Raw genomic sequence first — 23,133 nt, 5'->3', positions numbered from 1 at the left:
TTAGAAAACTCGCTGATAGTTTCCGTTCGCGCGCGTACGTAATTTTCACCTTTGACACAATTTCGATTCAATTAAGCGCTTGCCATTATAGTGCGCGATGAAAAATTATGGATTCAAGGTCGGTGCGGCGCAAATGTTGGCATTTAATGTGCAAATATAGATCGTACCATCAAAAACTGAATATGTACATAACTCAAAGTCTAAAAATCGAAAAATTGCATTTGAAGTTTTTTAGTTTTTCTGAAGGTGAGACACTAATATTGCCCCTTCATGTACGTTATAGATTTGCACCGTCTTTGTTAATGAATAAGCTCTGCCTGCATGAGGGCAACCAAAATCAAAAGATTGCGCCCGTCGTAAAATAGACCAGCGGGCACACCACCAGGTAGCATAATAGTAGAATGTCCACGTATGCGTCCACAACCCTTTCTGGCAAATGTCCCCTTTACGCATAGGGACTTTTAATCTAGCTGACCCGAGGGTACCCGATGCCCGTTGACGCAACGAGAAATGAAATTTTCTCATCATTTGAATATACTCATATTCTAGCCATACTATTACTATGGTATGACTAGTTGTTGATTTTTAGTTTTGAAGGTACACCATGTATAGGCTATCCATGCGGGATAGGTAGCCAATTAGTCGCACATACATTACAATTTACCATCGGATCGTTGGTCGATGGTCGTTTACAAGCGCGCAACGTTAATTAATTGACTTCGAAGATGGAGAGAACTGAGCACCATTGGGACGTGGTATCTCTCTTGGTCTAAAGCTCGACCGCGCTGCAGATGATTTTATTTTTATTGCTTCCTTACCCCGGGGTGTTCGTAAACTGGACCTGCGTCTGGGCCCGCGATACACTTTCTTTTTTTCTCATTGAGCGTCGAGGTGAGGCGCAAACCAAGATCGGACCGCGATCGAAACTTTCCCAATTACGTCGCTAATTAAAAATTTTTAATATTTTTTTTCATCACGGTCCAAAAACTTACCCGGAATGATAAGGTGTGTGATAGTTGGCAAATCCTTCGTGTATAGCCTCAATTGTAACCTGATGGTATACCCTTATCAAACACTATGAAATCACTTTTAAAACTTTTAGACACTTTTAAATCTCCTGGTACCACTACAAATATAATATCCTTAGGAGTTTGATTTGTGGGTAGAAGTCAAGTTAGTGTATTCAAGTGATGGTGATACACTCGCGCACTTCTGTGCACACACCACGTATCAACACAACAAGTCGTGCACCGTTTGGCGTGTTCGACCATTCGAGGTCTCCGGTGGAACTGAAGTCCGTGGTCGCGACGCGTCGCGCGGTGGCCGGTCCGGCGTGGCCAGGTGAGTCCGAGGCGCATGCCGCCGGACCCCGGCCGGGGACCGCCCATCGGGGCGCACAGGTAGTAGCTGGCCGCGAGCGCCAAAGCCCGGCACCACTTCGAATCACAAACAGAAAAAGACGGAGACATCAAATCTGAACACGTATGTCATACCATGACCATACCATCAAAATACTAACATCCCTATACTAGTACTGAACTCAGAATACCTTCAAAATATTAAAATTTTAAAAAAATCAAGATTTTACTTTAGCAATATTTAGTATGTGTTGTAATAATTTATCCTCGAGTATTTACACGCCCAATCAAGGAGGTACCCAAGCGTTTAAACGCTTCATGCGCAATTACACCTGCTGCCAGTGTTATTGGCTGTTGTTCGCTTGTAAACCTATCGACACGTGGTCACACCGAGCTTTCAACTAGTACACCTACTATAAAAGCTCACTCAGCACCTAGTAGCATCAGGTAGGTCGCAATTGAAGGCGCGCAACTGAAAGCGATCACGATCGCGACGTAAAACATAAAATTATTTACGATTCGTCGGTAAATCGCCGTAATTCCTGTGATTACGATGTTACGACTATGCGCGCGCGCGCGCGCAGACACTTGTAATCGTAATTCCGGTAATCAGGTTTGAGATAAGCTGTCCGACACGTCGTTAAACAATATTTTTTTCGACAATTAACAGCCGCAGATAAAGCATAATTAATATCCAATAGTTATTAACTTATAAATGACTTTAATTTATTTTTAGGTTATATGTGCTTAAGTTAAGTTAAGTCTAACCTCACATATATAAGTTAAAGTAACGCTTGTCAATTTGAATTATCTTTTATAAAATTTATTCATGCTTCTCACACGTATTAATTTTTTATTTCGTGGTCCACCCGCAACGAATTATCATCAGAATTGATTCCGTGGTGGGAGAGACGCAAAAAAATGAAAGGAAACGACACAGAAGTACGAATTTGATTTATGCCCGCCGGCGTGACGATATTTCGCGTCGTTTTCATTTTTTCGCTACACGTCGATAAATCTTTCACGCCGTTGAATTAAATATCATAAATCACCTCATTTATAAAATTATTTTTTTCGTAGTGATCAAAAAATTAAAATGTGACTTAAGTCACTTAAGTGTTTTTTTCGTTGTTTTTGCATTCGCCGTTAGTATTCTGTTTGCTCAATATCGGTGTAAGTTGTTATTCTGTTATTGTTATTGATCTCCGAGCAGCAACCACAGTTACAAGCATATTTAAACATTTAACTCGCCTCTCGCAATCGGCGATAAGTTATAGTCGAAGATTTGCATAATTAAAATGTGCGCGCGCGCGCGAGATGGCAAGCGACGTTTAAAAAATACGAAATTACCGTCATAAGCCAGCCACGCTGGTTGCATAATCGATGATATATCTTTTGAATGTCACACGCTGAGCACGCGGCGCATGCGTAGTGTAACAAGGGGCGGAGCAATCTTGCACTTGCAATTAACATTTGTTCAATTTCGACAATTTCGACGTTTATGTAATGTGTATCACGCAATGCGAAAAAAATTGCACTCACTGAAAATTATTTTTGATTATTAGCTATTATTTTATTATGTAATCAATGGAAAAACGCACAAAGCTTTTATTGATGAGTATAAAAGACTGCGAAAGTGTTCAATGTGTTCTAGGGCATGTGGACGACACTTTAACCCTTTGTATTTTTAAAAGGGTGGCATTCAAGAACTACCCTTTTAGTAACAGCGTAGTTTTGCGCTCAAAATATAAATATCTCTTCAGTTTCTAAAATAAACTTTAAAAATTGATTTTATTTATTCTAAATGTTGTTTAATGTTAGTAAAAAATAAAAATTGTTTAAATTATGAATATTCATAATATTTTTTACACCTTTTCGTAGTTGTGTTGTGTTTTGATCCCTTTTAAAAAAGGGACGTTATCCAAGCATATAAAAATGGTCATCCTGGTCATTCTACCTGGTCTCCGCTGGTCACATTCGGGTGTTTGGACGGTAATGTCCATAGATAACGTCCGCATGCTAATAAGCGACGGAATATCGAACGCGTATAAAAGAGGACTTCTTAAGGCCCGTAAAGTAAAGAACGGACGCGGACGTAATGAAGGTTCTCGTCCCGTCCGAGGGCGACTAGAAAGCGTCCGAGAATTCTTGTCCCACGGTCGTTGTCATTTACCGCTCTGACCATTATCTTCCCTCTTTGATGTCTTATATTAATCTAAAAGATGTTTTACGAAACTTTCATAAACTCTTTCAATTCGACCAACTGAGAATGAAAAATACATATCAGTGGGTTATCGTAAACTTTGAGAAGAGATTACTGAATGTTAACAGTTGATTTTTGGACAGTTTTTAGTGTCAAATGAAAGAGTAACTCTTTGGCTATCAGGTATTATGTATTTTGTATAAATAAGTAGTGGCAATGTTTATAATAATTTAATTTTAATTTTTTTCGTTTTGAAAATTTTTGAATTTTATGCATTTTTAAGGTTTTTAAATCAATTTTTGAACATGATCCTGATTAATTTATGTACAAAACTTGATGTTATCTTATAGATACACTCTTTTGGTGTTAAGCAAACGTAATTTGATCAAAATCTAAAACGTACAAGTTTATGAAAATGACATTTTAAATTATGGCGATATTTTTGTTTAACTTTTGAGATTATGAATATTTTGGCATTTTTAAAGATGATTTAAAGTAAATTTTACAAAAATTTGATGACATCTGAAAGTTTGACTCATTATCTATCAAATAAAATAAATTTCATAAAATTCTGAAACTTATAAATGGGTGATAATTACGTTTTAATTTCTATGTCAAAATGTAATACGATTTAAACGGAATATAAAAAACATTTCAGCTTTTAAATCTACTAGGAATCAATGCCAATAAAATTAGTAACATTTTCTCAATAAAAAAATAATTACGCATTAAAAATGAACAAAATAAAACTTTAATCCAATATGAAGACATTAAAACCTTCTTACTACGCACTAGCACTTGTTTATTACGAAAAAATGACCATTTCCGGTTTTTTACAACCAAAAAAACAAAAATAAAAAACTGTAATGCCTCCAAGCTGTATGTTTTAATACATTGCTTTTAATACTTGAAATATATAAGTAATCTTCATGAACACACACACACACACTGATGAAACATGCGCACTCATTAAACCAATGAAACGTGAAACGCGGCGAATAAATTGAGTTATTTCCAGCAGATATATGCGTGATTCGTTCGACTTAGAGATCGAACGCGCTGATAAAAAAGCTCTCTAAACACGTGGTAATGCTAATAGCGCGCGGCGGCGACACACACAGAACCAGCAAGCTCAAGAATAACGCAAGAAGTAGGTATACACGATGAGGCAATATACGCCGCGATGCAGGAAACCAAATCAAGCAAAGAAGAAGTGTTCGGTGAGCGTTAAAATTGATTCGAATTTTTCATTGATTTTTAACGAGATTACTTCCATAAAACAACGTTGCAAGACATTTTGTTTCGAAGCGACAAAAAGTTCAATAACTCGCGGTGGGAAAAAGCTAATTTTATCAAATTAGGCTCAAATGAAAGCTGGATTAATTCTACATTATAAAATATTTGTTATTTTTAAAAAATCTTTGAATAAGCATTAAATATTTACAATTTAAATAAAAAAATAAAAAAATATTTTTAATTTTTTTTTAATTGCAAAATTTAATTAATTACCGATCAAATTTGGTTAAAATTTTATAGTGACTTGAAAGATTAACTATTTACCTATCATTTGCAACAAATTTGATCAAAATATCACAACTCAATGATGAGATATTTATAATTAAGTAAACATTTCACAACGTCAATTGTCAATCAATCAATCGCACAATCACACAAACATATTCCGTAGTCTTATTCAGTAGTCAAAAAATCAACTTTGAACATTCGAAACACGCAAATTTATGCGTAAAATCCGCACGTGATTGATGTCCAAGCGACATATTCAGACCACGCTCGCGTCGCTTACATAAAACCGTCTCGAATTGCCACCGTAGAAACCTGTTGAACTTTAAAAATCCACGCATTGCTCGCAGCGCTTAAAACCACAAGCACAAATAATTTGCTTTTCATGCTGTGTTTTTTTAGGGCTTCAGTGCTGAATTCTGATCATCGTATCAGATCTGTTGAGGTCGCAAGTGTGGTTTTCATCAGTCATCAGCGAATAAGATAATGGCCGGAGCAATTACGCGGGTGAAAGTTTTAAGTTTACAATATCACCGAGTCGCATCGGTAGGGTTTACGAGCGCGTTATCGATGGCGAGCGTGTTAAATACGTCATAAAAACGTCTCGTAAAATATATTCAACTGAAGCACTTGCTCGGTGAGAATAATTTGTGTTTTAATATTTATTGTGTACTTGGTTGCCTAAGTTGTGAAGGTAAAGGTAATATGTAACCTAAAATTTATTGCGTATTGTCGCTTTTTACGTCATAAAACTTGAAAGTCACATAAATAAAGTGTTTTCTAGTTTTGTCAGTGGTTAAAATACAGCTACTAGATTTTGACTGTAGGTTTATGACTAATTTAAGTCATTTGTTTATTTCATCAATATCTTTGTTAATTTTAATGGTGGCAATGTCAAATTTTTAGGATCCACAGCTAATTTAATTAAGTCAATTGTTGCAAAATTTCAACATTGTTATAGCGATAATTAATTATTTATAAGCATAATTATGATGCATTTCATATCATTAATAAAATTAAATTAATGTTTTGTTTTTTACACTTCCTATAACGATTTTTACATAATTTGCACATCATTTAAATTTTAACCGTGTTATAATACATTGTTTCAGGGTATTCTATTCCAAAATTTTGAATTTTAACTTATATACTTGCATAAATACCTTCGAAAAGCAATTCATGGCCAAAACTGCAAGAACCTAGTTTTTTGCATTTTATAACCAAACGACTAAGTTTAGCAAAAAATAGTTTAAACAAAAATTGTAGTTCATTAAATCCTCTATAAAAATTGTTTTTACAGTTTTTTTCTCAGATTGGCAGTTTTTAATGTACAGCAGTTTAAATATTGCTTTTCATTACACGCACAACTACGCCATCTGTATGCAGCTATCTAGAAAAACGACGATTCCGCTGAAACCGTTAAAGCTATTGGCCTTATCTTTTCGTTATTAGATAATATAAAAGTTGTTCTTTATTATGCATGTTAGCTGCTTCCCAAAATTTTTCAGCAACAGCCTCAAAAACGCTAACAAATTAAGACATTTTTTAAGAAAATCAAAAAAAAATTTTGGAGATTTTTTGCTCTTTAAATGCACTTCTTGCATTAAGTGAATTAATAATATCCTAAAATATGAAAATTATATCATATTAAATATGTAAATTGCAATCTTGTTGCATGCGAATTATCAACCGCAAAAAAAAAACATTTCTTTATCTTAATTAAAATCAGTGTGTTGAAAGCAGAAATAATAAAACGAAACGAAATCAAAGCAGAAAAATGTCGAAGTAAAGTCACTTATAACTTCACTTGACCTATAAAACATAAAACCAAAAGAAAATGATCTCCATCTCCTCTCTCAGAGGCGCTCGTCTCGCGTCCTTCTCTTTCCGCTTTTTAATTAACCGATCGAGTGGAAAACATATTAAATGCGCGCATACACACACGTACACTCGTCGAACACAAAGTAATAAATATCCTTCGGACGCGGCGTCTCCTCGAAATAATTACTTAACGTAAATTGCCTTAATTATTTCGCGTCTAATTACGCTCGTTATTTGTTTACCTTTTTGCGTGCGAACAATTTACAATTTAGCATACTCCAGCGCATATATAAAAAGCGATAATTTACGGTTAAAACGTCGCTGGCGAAGGATAAATGCACAAAAATTGTGTTTAATTAATTTATGCGCAAACATTTGAAATGAATTTTTTGTTGCCGGCCAACTTTTGTTTAGATTATTAAATAATATTAATCTCGGATTCGAATGGTTTTGATGTAAATTTATGCTTACGATTAATGCATAATTCATGCCGCCATGCTTGAAATGCAATTAATTGCACTTTGCTTTATTCGTCGATTGTGATCGTAGAGAGACGTGGAGAATATTCGACGGAGTGGAAGTCGTGTTCAACCTTTGCAAGGACGCTGTTGGTTTAGTTCAACAGCGCGATGTCTTCGCTAGGCGCCGCGAAAAGCCACGCCTGTTTGAAGTGACTTAAGTCGTGTTAATCTATAGTCAAGGCACCAAAACAAGAATAATCAAAAGTAAGGTAAGATATTTAACATATATAACCCGTTATACACGACTGCATTAAATCCAAACTTTGATTTTACATAATTTTTGATAATTTTTGACTGTTTTGGTTCTAAAAAGTTTGTCAGTTATTTTTTAGACAAAGTTAACAAAATAAAATAAGTTGTCGCGAAAACTTGTCACAAATGGTCATCTGTCATTTATTTTGCGTAGAACTGCAGCGCGCGGTGGCGGAAATATGTACTACACAGTTTATTTTTAGTTTATTGTTGTTTTTCGGCAAAATAACCATAAAATTCGTAGAGAAATTTACTAAAAATCAAGTTTTCTTCTTTATTTATGATATAGAACAGAGTTATTCACCGAAAAACCTGTTTTTATGCCTTTAATTTAATTTTTAAATTTTTTAAAATACAGTTTTTGAAGGTTAGGTTTCCCATTACTATGCCAACCCTGTTATTTCAACCTGTAATAAATAATTTCGTATACCATGACAAGTTCCTTTATCTTGTTATTCTACCAGAACTATATTATTGATCCAACCGGTAGTTTTAGTGCTCACATGCGCAGTTTCTTGCCCAGTCGGCTTAAACACACGGAAATGCAATGGAAAGTAAACGGGTACGGACCTTTTACAGCTGGCAATTAACACTACGAGTACACTGTTTATTATGAGTTAACAACGCAACAAAACACAAAACAATAAACATTGTATTATTGCTTAGGAATTATTATGCTCTCTGTTTTACGATGACTATGTTTAATGTCTTGTAATTTTGTTATCGTTTAAGACAGAAATACCAAAGAATAGCAACACCTTAATAAACTGTTTATGTCTCTTCATAACCAAATTGAGCATTGTGTCTCATTTAGTTCATAAATTATAAGCATATTTAGAAATTATTACTTATTTAATGCTATTTGAAATATTTAAAGTATTGTAGTCTTGTTACTTGTCAATACGTTAACGTCAGATTTGGTATGTGCGTTACTAATTGCTATGTTAATGTCCACATAAAATATTATTGCTATTTTCTTACTTAAATTTAAGTAACAAGCGTTTCAGTATGAAAATCATAAATTTTGGAATGCAATTATTCACCTTTTACAATTTTATTTTTAAAAAAATTGTTAAATTAGGAAAATATTATTATATACCCATCAAACTTTGCATACTTATTAGGCATGTACTTAAGTCACTTTTGATAAAATTTGAAATAAATATCTTAATTTGTTTAATAATTATAAACAAAAATATAAATAATTTAATAAATATTGATCTAATATTTTAACACCCTGTATCTCTGTCACCTGTCCACCCACAAACTTCAAATTTATAATTTGCATAACTAATTAGCAAATCTATAATCACCTAAATTTTTATTAAAATAAATTTAATCAGAACCAAGTTACAAAGCTTTTTTTCATAAAATTTAAAATTTTTAACTTTTAATTTTTATCAATTTTTTCTCCACGAATAACTCTGCATAAACATACACTACATCTACCAAATTTGGTATAGTGGTTAACAAGGTCTTTCTTATTATGTGCACCAATTTTCGTACTTTTCCCATCACTGATCGTGGCTCTACACGCGTTGAAATTACCTCGCTTCGTCTTCAATTCGAGCAGCGTTGTTGCTGCTACGCCCTCGGGCGACGCACATATTTCACGCGTACAGTTTAATCTGCGAAAGTAAATTAACCCACTCAGCCATACATACACTCACCAATACACACACACTGACAGATCCATTCATCTGTGCGGATATCAGCATCGATTTTACATTTTTACATTTGGTGCTTTTTATTTTTTGTGGGCACGGCATCGCTTTCCAATTCGACGCGAGAGACAACGAAACACATGACTTAAGACTTAACATGAGTAAAAACTTAAGTCGTGAGTTAATGCGAAAACTTTCGATATCGAACGAGGAAATAAAAATAACAATCAATTACGATGTGATAAATTATTTTATTGATTGTTACTTTTCGAGTTGAATAAACAACGAAATAAATGGTTTGTGGACGGAAGCAGTGTTTCTGAGCGCAAGAAATAGTTGAAGAATAATGTCACGGCCACTTTTAATAATAGACTCATTTTTTAAGTTTCAAAGTTTTCGATTTCGTTTGCGTTTGGGTTGTGTTGCGGTTCGAGAGACGAAATTAAATGTTAGACGAGCGATAAAAGTGAAAAGAATTCATAACTCATGCGAATATGGCTGCTTTTAACTAAATTGGGAGGTTTTTATTCGAGGTATGAAGTAATGCGTGGTTGGGGAACAAATACAGAGCAATAAATTATAAATAATGATCAATAATTTCAAATGAATCAAGAAAATCATAAAAAGAAATTTATAAACATTTTTAAATTCAAATTACTTGCAAGTGAATAAATAAATATTGCAATAATTACAATTAGTCAAGGAAAATGTGGTTAAATGTTTGAAGACATTAAACTTTTATAAAAATTTCTACAGGGTGTTCAATAAATGGGCATTAAAAATTAAAAATTAGGATAATTATCTTTAAAAGCGTTATAACTTTCTTATCATTAATAATAGACCCACATAATTTTGTAAAGACATTAAGAATAAGGTAAATATACAGAGTGTTAAATTTGGCTAATATTGATTTGCTCCCTTAAAAGTTATGAGCTTGCAAAGTCAGCAATTAAAAAAATTAACACTTCAACTTCAAAACGTGATAACTCGGAATTAATGTAACATATAAATTTGATAATTTGGCAAATCATTGATAACTACATAAATATATAGTATGTTAAATTTCATATTTTTATTTTATTGCCTCACGCGTGATGTATCGGATCAATAAATCGAAGATTTGTATCTTGTACCGTTTCTCGGCTATCCGTCATTGTCGTTTGCGTCAGCGGCGGCCGCGGCAAAAAAGGCGCATTGACAGAAATTACTAAAAATTACAAGCGCGTCGATGCGTCGCTTCTTGCGTAATCGATTTGACATTTTGACATTTCGGTCTTTAACGCTTTTACGCATTCACCACACAAATCACTGCACAAAACTTATTTAAAGTTTAAGATATAAGTAGTAAACTTTTGCATAAATCACAATCATTCTGACGTATTTATTAACGAATTATTTTGAAAAACTTTAAATTGTTATTACACGCAAGTTACTTGCGCTGCAAACTTCAAAATGGATGTGTGAGATACTTAATGAATCAATAAATTGAATTTATTGAGTAATTAAAATAGGAAAAACCGAGAAAGGCGGAAATTTTAAGATTTAAAATTGAAAAATTGAATATTTTTGTTAAAAACAACAATAAATGTTGTGAATCGTGATAAAAACATTAAAATTTAATAAAATTATTAAATATTAGTTATTTAAGTATATAAAACGTTTATTTTTAAGAAAATATTTCTGTCCAATTAGAAATTATGATTTTTTCAAATATTTTTTTAGTAAAAATTAAAAAAAAAGCAAATTTTCTATGTTCTCTTAAAAAATTCGTAAAAAATTTTCTCTAAATTGGTTAATAAATAAACCAAATGTTCTATAATATTGGTGTTTATACTAATAAACAATATACAGGGTGTTTTTCCATTTAATTTTTAAAAACAAATTTTTTTATATTTTTCTTTTCTAATATCCTAAACCAGTTCCAAGTTTTGGATGCGAAATTGTATCACCTGAATCATGAATCATCTCATACACATCATCTCAACGTGAAAAGAAGAATCGAAGCGTGAACCATCAAAGAAAACCGAATTGGCTCTGCATGATTCTTTGCGCTTCTCGAGCACCCAAAGATACACGTTATAACAAGCTACACGTGGAACTGATAATGAAACGAAAATAAACCCCATGGAATTAATTCGAATGCGAGATTAAATGTTTGCTGCCCGCTGTTGAACACGGAGATCGGAGGGCGATTGGGGTGCAGCGCGCAAAAAGTGGATAAACAGGTTTGTAGATTACGCGTTTCAACCGGCAGCACATTCCGGAGCTTATTTAGGGGTTGATACAGTTTAGATAAGCACCAGGACATAGAAAAGTATAGAAATTATGAGAATTTTACGAGATTAAAACTAAAACATTTATATTTTCAGTGTGGTAATTTGTGTCAACTTTGACAGTCAATAACTCAAAAAGTATTAAAGATTGGAATCAAATATTTGGCACACTTCTATAAAATATATAAATCTAATTCATTATTAAATTATGAATTTGTGTCTTTTATAGTTTGTTAATTATGCGCAATTTATTAGAAAACTAAAATTTAAAAACGAAAATATGCAATAATATCTGATATACCCTGTATCTCTGTTATCAATAAGTTGACAATAATTAAATTTTAGGCATATATTAAATATAATACCAACTATATTTCAGCTAAATTTTAATTCTATATTTTAATTAGTTTCTGCCATAATTAAATTATAATTGTGATAAACTTTTAAATATTGATTTTAGCTTCACATTTTTTTTTATTGTTGAGAAAGTCTTTTATCTCAGGTTATATTTAAGATACAAGATATAAATTTTAGGAAATAATTAGCAATTTTATTGGCTATTAACCCTAAATTTTTGAAAGTACTACGTTTGTTACTTTCTATGTTATTGCAATTTTTAGAAAAATATGCAGTACAAAAATATACCCAAACAGTTTTACTTTAATGCTCCGTATCTCAAATTTTATCAATACTTAAATAACAATATTTTTCACAATTATTGCACACATTAATGACTTCATTGTCACCAAATTTCAACTGCGTAGGTTAATTAGTTTTGCAATAATTAGACTTTAATGTTATGCGTCGCACTAATGATGTGAAATTTAATTCTACGAATTAAAATTGGATCAAAATACGTTTATGCATCGACATATCGAAATCGATAAGTTGTAAACTTCGAAACGACACGTGTGTGCCTGATGAAGTCTGACGTCTTCGATGTGTCGGCTTTTCGGCTCGGGTTTTCGTGCGCTCGGAATTTCGGTGAAAGTTTTCGGTGTGAGCGCGCGGCGTTTTTAATATTCGTGAACCTTAATGGTGACATTTTAATTGATAATCGCTTAATGGCCGGGCGTTGCGGTTGGTATTGCGGATGGAAAGCGACCGGGTGATTACAGCACAAAGAAATAATTAATAACTTCAGACTTGCATTATGTAAACGCGCGCAGAATTTCAGAAACGGACAATTTTCAAAAAGTAATTAACTTGTTGCTAATAAGCTTCTGGAGATTGTAATTTACTTGAATTTGGTATTAGTGTCAAGAATTAAAAATGCAATTAGTTGCCAAAAGTAATAACAAAGTAATAATTTTATACAAAATATTAAGAATGTGTTTGTTTTCATTAAAATTGTGTTAATTAGGCAACTTACAGATCAATTTTAATCAAATTTTGTATGTAAATGCTCATTAAAATTTACTATACCATGGTTTAGTTTCACATAAATATTATTTATCTGTATCAAAATACAGAGTGTTGAAATTTATAAAAAATATTTTTTTCAAAAAATTTAATTTTTCACTAAAATTGATTTTACTCAAAAAATTAAAAAGCAATTAACATGAAATTTTACATGTGGATAGTCAATTACATTTTTAATAAGTCCTCTAAATTTCAATAAATTACTCTTATTAGTTTCTGAGTTATACGGGTTCAAAATACAACTTTGACTTTTGCTTCAAAAGCTTTCAATCCCACACAGTTAATAATTTATTCAAGCTTCCTATACCATACCGCTTATGAATTGCCATTAGAACAATAGCATTTCATTATTTCATTATTTCATTACTGCGTTTGGATTTTTCATTATTATTGTTTACGACCGGCTCGTTGAGTATTCGTCGATTACGCTCATGGGCGTTACACGGCGAGCCATAAATTACGCACGAAAAAGGAGTAAAAATCAATTAGATGCAAACGCGGAGAGCTCAACAGCGATTGTAAACTAATTGTAAGACCGCTCACCACGTGCGTGCATAAACATTTAACATTTAGCATCATTGAAGTTAGTTATGAATTTGTTAAACTGTTAATAAATATTTATTGCGATAGTATTGCAGCCAATTTTGCTGCAGCAGCCTTTACGGCAATTACCTGCGTGCTATTGTCGTTTATATATTCGTTTTGTTTATTTTACATATTTGGTATTTAATTATAATTAATTACGTCATGTTTGATCAGATAATGATGGAAATTCGCTTCGTGTAATTTGGTTTGGATTGTTCAACTTTGTAACGTTTTATTTATGTATTTGAATAAGAATTAAGACTTACCTTTATATGAAGGTGGAAAGTTGACATAACGATGGTTCATGTTTATACGCTCTTATTAAATGGAGATTTATGTTGTTTTTGGTACATACCTGAAATTAAGAAGAAAATTATTAGATTTTACATGAAAAATTTAAAAAAAAATTGAAAAAAGTTGAAAATTTGAATAATCACATACATTAAAACCTAAATAATTATAAATTTAGTACATTTAATTATATTTATCATAATTATATAATTTTAATCGAGATGGTGCTTGATTTATTTGCAAAATATCAATCAAAAACACGTAAATCTTGAATTTTTTGCTCATAAAATGTTATTGCAATTCAAAGATACTAAATTTTATTTATGTGGCATTATCGTCCGAATTATTTGCCCTAAAATGGCAAAATTATGTAAAAGGCACTTTAATATACCAATAATTGTTGCTAATAAATTACATACAAAAAAGTTATAGCAACACAAATTTCCGCATTTTTTACTATCAAAATTGCACTTATAATTAATTCCAAGACACAAAAACTCTTATATATCTGCATCAAATGAAATAAATAAATAAATAATAAGCTATTAATTAACTTACAAACTCTACCATTATCCGTTTTATTGCCTCTATTATTACACGAAATTATTACAGTAATTTATTGCATCTTCCGTCATCATCTACTCGAGAACCAAGCAAACCAAGCAAACAACTAAAAAAACTCCTCCGATTTCGTTTTCTTTCCGCCTTCCCGTCTGATTACCAGCTTGTTATTTTGTGTGCGCAGCGCAGACAAACGCCGTTATTAACATTGTTTGCGCACACGGCGTGTAACAATTTGTACGCGCAGCGCAAAGACACGGTGCGCGCCGCGGATCAACAACAAATAACAAATTCGCTTTTTTATTTCGCGCTGCGCGGTTCTCTCGGCGGCGCGGTCTGTTGGTCGGTCGCACGCTTCGGTAACGATCTCAAGGTCGTCGTCGGTTTTGCTTTGTGTTTGCGCTGAATATTGTTATTATTTCTTGGCGGGCCGGCGTACTCACTACTTGGTATGCTGAATGTCAAAGCCAATTGTTTCTGCGCATATTTATCGCAAGACTTCAATTGGGTATGAAATAAGCTATCGGAGAGGTGAGTTTTCAAAGGGTTGTAAATCGAGAATTTGTGATTGGATTTTAAGTTTTATAGGTCTATAGGTAGATTGATTATTGCAATTTAAAATTGCTAAATATCAAGGCTTTCATGTGTTTTGTTTAAAAGTTACAACAAAAATTGTCAAAAAATAGACAAAAACTTTGAATTTCTAAATTTTTACTTTGCAGAGCTGTAAATTTAAAACTAAAAGAGTAATTTAAACAAAATATACGTCAAATTAAAAGTTGGTTAATCTTTTATATCGTGTTATGATTTCAAAATGATAAATTGATTAAGTTCCGAGTTATCGTTAATTAAACAATTTAATACAGATGTTGAATTTCTGGATTTTGGTTTTTCTGCACTTTTAAGCCTAAGAAATGCAATAAATTTGTATAAACATTATCAATAACTTGCAAGATGGCCTAACTTATCTTCTATATAATAATAAACTAAAATAATAATGCCCAAATTTAAATAATGTGATTACTTTCTTACTTATTAATTTTTTTCTTATTTTTTCTGTTTGCAAACGATTTTCTGAGTTGTAATTCTCATTTCACATTGTCAACTGCATAAAATTTGTGTTTTTATAGCTTTGCCATGGTGATTCAAAGCAACCTTCAAATTTCGCATGCAAATACATTACTCAGACGCGGCTTTGCTCATTCAATTCACAAATCGCTTCGATTTTTCACCGCGCGTCCTATGCAAACACCGAGCGTCTGAGAAGTGTACGAACCGTAAATTCGTAATTTGTCAATGAGCAGAGTAAACATGCCATCGTCAGCCAACATGCACTAGAAGCGCACTACCTCAACTTCTTCACTCGCACACTATTCAATACTCACAGAAAACTTTGGCAAGTCTATGCATATAAATCATTTATTATCTTGTTGGGGTTAAAAATTAGAACGGAAGGAACTCAAGCACCAACTGCACCCTATAATCAACCCTTTTTTACTGAGAGGTAGCAGGTAATACCTGAGTATTGCACCCGGGCACGCATAAGTTAGGAATATAAATTTTTCGAACCCGAAAGGTGTCATTGACGAATCCGCTATAATTTAGAATCACGTTTAATTATCTCCACGGTCATACATCATCATTAAAAATTACTCTGTGGTGAGTGTAATAACATTGAGGAGCGTATTAGAGTTGAATTGAAAGTGAACCCGGGTTCGTGTTTTAGTATTTTTTCAAGTAATGACCAAAAATATCTTGTTTATCACACGGTACAGGCGTAAAATATAATTATTATATAAATAGAAATCTATTTATAACTACGTAAAGATTTTCAATATTGTAAATTAAAAACAAATGCAATTTTTAATTGATTTTATATGATTTTTTGATTTCGCGCGTTGAAATCTCCGTCAACAATTTTTAAAATTAAAAAATAAATAAATTCTAATTTCCACACGTACTTAAAATTTAAGTACTACATAGATAATTAACTATATTTTTATATATAAAAATTTTACACCTCTAAAATAACATAAACCATAATAATTTGCTTTTTTTCTAAAAAACATAATTTTTTCCAACACAAATAATTAACAAACACTTTGCCTTTTATAATCAATAATTTGGCAATAGTTAATTGCATTTGTATATTTTTTTATCAATATCCTTTATATCTCTTATATTCGTAAACAAATTCGTCCCATTAATGATGAATGGATCATTCAATCGGTGTGACGTAGACGGAGTCGCCGAGCAAACAATTTCTAATAATTAATATTGTTTATTACCGCTTCGCGGAAAGCAAAAAACTGATGGTGCGATTAATAATTCGCGCGATGAGGTAATTGCGTTTTGTTTCCACGGCGCGCCGTCGCGTCTTCGTATACAGTGCGTCCCGTTAATTAAAAAAAAAAAACCACCTAAGCACTAAACACTCATCTTAATGGCAGACTTTTAACGTCTTTTTCGAACGTTCGAAATTACCGTAGTAGTTCGCCATTTGGAAGCGTTTTAACGTGCAAGGTCGAAAAATAAGTGTAAAATAAAGTACTCGAGCGTTCGCATAAGACAAGGTCGAACAATGACGCACATTATTTTTGAAACACACCAGCCGAACCGCGTAAACACACATAATAGTAAAATGTTTTCAAAGTTTTTTTTTGTTTTGTTCTGTAGCTACGTCCAGGTGGAATTTTTACCAATTAGTGTTTGACGGGCAAATGCCCCGGGCAATTTTGCGTTTTTGAAATAGGGGCGCACAAAGAATTGACCATTATTAGGTATTAAAAAGGGTTGCGTAGACCGCCAAGAGTGCAGCTATTCTACAAACACAAACAATAAAATTTTCAAAATTTTGAAGCTCAATATCTTCAAAACTAATAAAGATAATGCAACTCTGTAAACTTTAATTTACAGATTGGTAATTAGTTAACCTATATTCAAAATTTCAATGCAAAATTTTTATTTGTTTAAAAGTTATTTAAATTTTTCTAAACCAAAATTTTTTTTTGCAAAAATTTAATTTATGCTATTTTAAACCTTGATATCTTTGGTTGTGTAAAAGATACAAAATACACACAAAGTACAAAATGTCCACAAGTATATGGACAAACCATCTGCTAAATTTCAAATCCCCACAGTTAGTGGTTAACCAGCAATTTCAATTTTGTTGGCGGATAAAAATAATCTCTAAACGCACTTAAGTGCCTGGAGTCTTAAGTCTAGTTTAGCAGCGATAAATTAAACATGCGCCGATTTTGTAACGCCGTCACGCGCGTTAAACACGCGTCGGGCATTTAAACCCATAGTAAAACACCAATAAATGCTTTGATGCGCACGTAGCGCGCACAAGTCGTGCATAATTTCTTCACCGCAGCGAAGAATAACAACAACAACAGCAGGTCTAAGATGTAGTAAAAGAAGACGAGGCCTGTTGTTGTCGGGCGGCATAAGCATACAAAAACCTGATCCTGGCCAGGCGCCACACTTGGCTTCACTTCCGAATCTACGCCTGCGAGGATGCCCCGTAACACCAGATACCAAGATAGTGGCAACTGGTAACTGGTAACCAGCTTGTCGTTTGTCGGTTTGCCCGAAACCAGTTCGTAATAGAGTGGTTGCACACGCGCCGCTCTATAAAAAGCGCGTTGAGGTAGGTTGCGCGGCCGGCGCTTGCTGGTGCGTTTTACCGGTGTGTGCACGCTCGCGGGGTGACCCAAAACAGGAATATCAACATCGACGGGCGGCAGACCGCGGGTCGCGCGGACACCCACACCGGAGACTCCGAGAGAGTCGTGAACTCGTTACTCGTTTGGCCGGATTCGCGGTGTGCGGCTCGTGACCCCTAAGCACGCGCCGACGACAGCGGTTCTAGTTCACGAACAACTTGTCCGCGCTCGTAATCAATGAAAACCGTTTTACTACGCGAGAAATCGGGATTTTTACTTGTGAAGTTGTCTGAGACCCGGGTTACTGTCTTATACTGTTATTCTGCAAGTGGTTGGTTTAGAACCGGATAACTTGGGTTTTACCAAAGGTACAACTACCAAATATGGGTTGAGCATTTTTACAAGTGTCTAGTTTACTGTGTCAAAATTTCAGGTGCGTATCTTTATTTTAACTTTAGTAATATTAACTTTAAATTGAAATTTTTTGAAACGCGCATTGAAGTCTCCAACTTTAATATCAGATTTCTCAAAAGTGATAAGAGATACCATCTTGAAATTTTAACAATAGATTACTACATTATTACGCTAAGACCTCTAAAAAAATTGAAACGATTAAACATTTCTAACCTTAAAATTTTGACGTTTTTATAAACATAATCGGGTAATTTGTTTGATGTTACCGAAAAAATTAACTCCAAGTCACATATTGACTCGCACGACAATCGACAGGTGTGCAAACACTCTACCATCTACCAACCATCCACGGATCCTTGCGCGTCTTTGTGCTTCTTCGCCGGACCGCGCGCGTTTCGCTCCGTTTCCAGCGCGAAGACGCAAAGAGACAATACGCATTCCGCGCGGCGATAATTTCGATCCGACAATTACGCCGCTTACAAAGTGCCAATTATGTCCTAAAAGCCGCTGCAACACGCGCAAGTTTCGAAACATTTCGGCCATGCAACGAATTGCGACAAGCGATAAAGAAGCGAACAAAAAAGAGATAAAAATGTTAAAATGTATACTTATGAGGCAGACACGCAGACGCAACGCCATATCTGAAGCGACCGCATTAAGATACAGTCTCGGCCGCGCAGCATAGTCGCATGCGATACAAGGATACAAGATGGCGACCGGCCGGCCGGCCGAATCGATATTCGTCGCCAACGGCGATCGTATTCTGTTTCTTTCTGGCTTGCTCGGTTCGTGCGTCGAGAGAAAAAAATTAATTAGGAGGCTGACGCACAACACACAACGCACGATCAGATTTCTACTCGCGGTTAAAATATATTAATTTACTTCTACCTCTTGGACCTGGGTTCGTGTCTTACTATTAAAAGCGTATTTTTTTTTTTGATTTGATCAAAAAATTTACTTTAGAAAAAAGGTACAGAGGTAAAATTTTGTCATAATTTGGGTAGTAGTGCCTAGTTAATGTTGGTAAAATTTTATGGTGCTACCTCACTCGTAGACATCTTTCTTGAGATGAGAAATAGGTACAAAAAAGTCGCGCGTTAAAGTCACCAACTTATAAATTGAATAATTCAAAAACTATAAAAGCTAGAAACATGAAATTTTGTTTAAATTACTTCCCAAACTCAAAATTAAATTATTTATCAATAAAAAATATTTTATCAAATATATTTTAAGCAATAAAATATTTTTTTCTGTCTTTATCCATTTTGCGTTGTTAATTTTGTCTTAACTTCAATAGGTATATCTTGATCCCATTTTGATATTCATTCTTTCTCTTCATGTATGATGATTTAATGCTTTGCAAGAGAATTAAATCATCGCCTCTGTAGTCTAGTGAATTGTCTCGAATGTCTTACATCGCGTCTTGTGCTTATTGCACTCGTGTAGCGATTTTCTTTGTCGTGGTCTTTTTGTCGTTTTGATTTACAAGCTCGCGGGCCCAGGGTATCCATTTGAACGATAATGGGAGTTCAGTAATCTATTATGCGAGCATTATTGAGCGCTTAAGTTAAGTCGACCGCGCAGATAGGACGCGACCGGCGACGACCACGACGCGCGCGTGGGCATCGCGGACAAATGCTTCGTCGATATCGGCCGCGGCCACGTCGCTGCCAACGACATGTCGGGCCTATTTAACAAATTTGCAAGCGGAGAGGTGTATACAAAGTGTTTAAAGAAGAAAATTTAAGAAAAAAATTACTTTTTTGGACAATATTACTAAATACTGCTTATACACAGGGTAGTTTTATGTTTTTTTGTGTTTCTAACATATTTGTTTATAACTTTATCCTGCACGTTTGAATAACAAATATTTTTAAAATTATTTTAATAAAACGAATATGAAAACCATAATTTACTAATATTTATATGAAAAACTATCTTTAAAGCCAAAAATATCCAAAAATATACACGGTATCACCTTGAAAATTGGTCCTAATATGCTCCAAAACATTCTAAACATAATCTCAAAAATTCGAAGTTCTAATCTTCTTCTAAACTATTATTTTGATTTTTCAAAGTTCTGAAACCCGGGTTTCTTCCTACGACGCATTGAAGTCTCCAATAGAAAAACAATTTTCTAGCCGTACCCCCGTGGGCAAAACCAAAACGCAATACCAATATATTTCATTAACGTCTGTAATCGTGAATGCTTCATTAGTAACCCGGGTAGAACGCGCAATAACGAGCGAATTAACGACGTGCGCGCCGATAAATTATAAAATCGCAGCGTTCGCCACGCTCTCCACAACGCTGGCGCACGCGTGTGCGCTTTCCATTCCTTTTTCCTATGCAACTCACTATTTACATTCTGCGCCGCGGACAGATTGCGTTCAAAATTTCGACGTCGATTTGTCACAACTTCTGGTATACGCACGGCGCGCCGCGATATTTACGATCGCGCGTTTTATTGTAATTGTAATCTCGTGTTCGACCGTGTTCGCCGCGGTCGAGAGAGACGGAGTCCGGCATTAAATTAAATCCGCTCGAATTCGAACGCGAACATTGTGATAGCGTCGCGCGGAGAGATATCGAAACCCACCGACCACACCCAAACGGAGCAGCAACGCAGCACAAGCACACACAGGCCAATTAATGACTTCTTGTCTTTGGAAGTTTGCGAGCGGCATTTTTAACGAAATGTCGACCGAAAGTTTCACTTCTTGACGTAGTACACGAGCCAGAAGAAAAAAAACAGCTTGAAATATTCAAAAACTAAAAAAAAAACTTTCGATTTGATAAGAATTATTTGCAAAAATTAATTTTTTATAGCTTTGAATTAAAAAAAATGAAATATTAAGCTGTTAAAAAGATAATTTACTACATAAAAATGTCTAACGATCATTTTGAATCTCACAAAAGGGTTGAGTACGTTTTTGTCCCGCTGAACAAAGAGTGAAACCCAAAACTACTGCGCGGTATAAAAACGTCCAAAGGAAGAATTTTTATTGTCACTGTAATAAATGAAAGGGTGCGTCGTGGCACCTCCCAGCAAACTTCAAAAGATCTCCCAAAAGAACATCAGTGTTGTAGGGTCGTTAAATTCAAGCAAGAAAAAAATAAAATAAAAACCTTTTATAAAAACGAAACTCGAGCGCAATCAGAGATTAATTAATCGATTCCGTTGCAGGTCTAGAAAATCGCTGCTCATTGCTCTATATAAATGCAAATTTGTCGATAATTCGACTGGCGCAGCACCAATGTAAGTACCGAATCTGTTAAGCGCTAAGAGAGTTAAAAGCTTGGCTGCTGGCTGCGTGCGCGTGGAGCTCCGACTCTGCTGGCATACGGTAAAATTAATCTTTGACCTTTTACGATCCTCCAAGGCTGAATCCGCCACGGGCGATCGAGGCGACCGCGAGTTGGCACGATGGCGCAGGTAAAACCACAACACATATGAGATGCTGGACGTAAACAGATAAACACTTTGAGATGGTAGTGTTGGTGTGTTGGTGCGCACGTCACTCAGAGAACATACGGAACGATTAATGGCTCCACTCGTGCTTTGGGGGGAGTAGGGGGAGGAAAAGAAGTGCGAGGGGCAAAGAAAAAAAAGATGAATGCTCAGCTTCCACACAAACAATGACCAATAAAAAGAAGAAAATCAATTTTAGAGTTTTTAAAATTTTTAATAATTAAATTTGTTCTTTTTGAGGTCCAAAGAAAATCTACTTTTTGCAAATTTTCTATCTTCAATATTTTAGGAGTTGTAAGAGGTCAAAATTGAAAACAAAAATTTTGAAACTTTTTTCTACAGAATACGTTCCCAAATTATGACCATAATCCCCACAAGAAATATTTTTCCCCTCAAAGAATATCTTCAGTAGCTCCCACGTCTTTAAAGTTATTTTCTGCTCCTTTCAAAGATGATCCTCTAATTAAGACACTAGGAAAATACAACTTTTCGTTTTCTGATATATCTTCCAGTTGGAAGGTTAGAAGGAAGAGATTTATTACCACTCTGGCGTTTTATATACCTTATTGATAAAAGCACGCCTCTGCACGCGCGCCGCATACATCAAATTTATTAAGCCCACGCAATCGCGAGGCGGTTCTAACGCTCCACCGCAGATGCATAATCGAATCGCGAGCGACACACCACGACATGCGGAACGGAAAAGAAGAGCACTTAGAACAAGATATCATACAGGGTGTTTCTGCACTATTACTTATTCAATAACATAAAATACGCATTGATCTAATTGTGAATACACCCTGTACGAATGGATAAATTTATATATGACTGCATAATCTTGCAAGCGAGCCGAGTCTGCTCTTGAATGCAGATAGAACGCCCACGTGCGGAGTTTTCCAGGTGAACGCGCGACGCCATGACAGCACCTCGATGCACTCTTCGGACGATCAAACGCTCAATGCAAAAACTCAACCATTTGCGTTCATTTTATTAAACTTCTTTTGTGTGTGTGGCAAGAAACTCGTAACTCGTAATTTGCACGTGTCGATAATTCACAATCCACAATTGATACTCACACATACGCACGCCGGATTTGAATCGCTCGCC

General features: G+C 34.5%; 1 protein-coding gene and 1 long non-coding RNA gene across 3 annotated transcripts in view; one reads left to right on the top strand and one right to left on the bottom strand.

The window, feature by feature from the left end:
• grh (grainy head) overlaps nt 1–23,133 on the bottom strand; it is a 36,705-nt gene that overhangs the window by 10,401 nt on the left and 3,171 nt on the right. The window lies entirely within an intron of this gene.
• LOC135797897 (uncharacterized) lies at nt 7,454–22,219 on the top strand. Its single transcript, XR_010549643.1, has 2 exons — nt 7,454–7,633; nt 21,742–22,219. It is a non-coding gene; the product is annotated as an uncharacterized lncRNA (long non-coding RNA).

This window comes from Atheta coriaria, unplaced genomic scaffold, assembly GCF_025399875.1.
Source record: "Atheta coriaria isolate IRGN ID8LTWV9N9 unplaced genomic scaffold, Caltech_Dcor_3.1 hic_scaffold_8_pilon, whole genome shotgun sequence".
NCBI classification, from domain to species: domain Eukaryota; kingdom Metazoa; phylum Arthropoda; class Insecta; order Coleoptera; family Staphylinidae; genus Dalotia; species Dalotia coriaria.
Note: the sequence above shows the minus strand (reverse complement) of the source record. Positions and strands in the feature narration are given on the sequence as shown.